Genomic DNA, 691 nt, shown 5'->3' on the forward strand with positions numbered 1-691 from the left:
GAACCCTCGAGTGGCCTTCGACACTCGGTTACTCTCGGTTTCGGATCTTTTCCTGTTAGACATCCGAGGAGCCGTCGCCGGGGACACACTTAGGATTCCTAACAAAGCGGAGACAAGCCCCATTCACATCCCCTCTGGCCCCTCATTCCATTGACAAGCCCACCCTGAGGATAGTGCTGTGGTGCAATTTTAGACACGTCCGCTGGAAAGTTTAGCAGAATCTCAAAAACGAAACTCGTCAAAGAACAATTGTTTCCGCCCGGTTTCGAACCGGGGACCTTTCGCGTGTGAGGCGAACGTGATAACCACTACACTACGGAAACCTCGACGTCTTTTGCCTTCTCTTCTCTAATGTAGAATATACATCTTCTGGCTAGCCCAGGTTCGCTAGCATTGAATTGACCTTTTCTTTCAAGAATTATCAAAGTGGCTACACTTTTCCATGTATTCAAATCAATACTATGAGAGTCATTGACTCACCCCAAGCAAAGACTACCCCTCGGGAGAGAATAGCTTTCTAAACGCAGGGCAGAAATTTTAAGCAGCCTCGGTGGATGGTAGATTTCAGAAAAACTCCTCGCTTTTGTCCTATTTAGGTTTATCTGACCTGAGGAGATTCTGTGATCTCCATCTTTTGGGCTCCAGAAAATGATCCCAGGAAAATAACCGGGGTCCGGTGGACTTGAACTCT

At 47.3% G+C, this 691-nt stretch overlaps 1 non-coding gene across 1 annotated transcript; it reads right to left on the reverse strand.

Moving 5' to 3' along the window:
- Window positions 1–250: 250 nt before the first annotated feature.
- Window positions 251–323, reverse strand: TRNAV-CAC (transfer RNA valine (anticodon CAC)). Its single transcript has one exon. It is a non-coding gene; the product is annotated as a tRNA-Val (tRNA).
- Window positions 324–691: the final 368 nt, after the last annotated feature.

This window comes from Equus quagga, unplaced genomic scaffold (genome assembly GCF_021613505.1).
Source record: "Equus quagga isolate Etosha38 unplaced genomic scaffold, UCLA_HA_Equagga_1.0 188_RagTag, whole genome shotgun sequence".
Classification (NCBI taxonomy): Eukaryota; Metazoa; Chordata; class Mammalia; order Perissodactyla; family Equidae; genus Equus; species Equus quagga.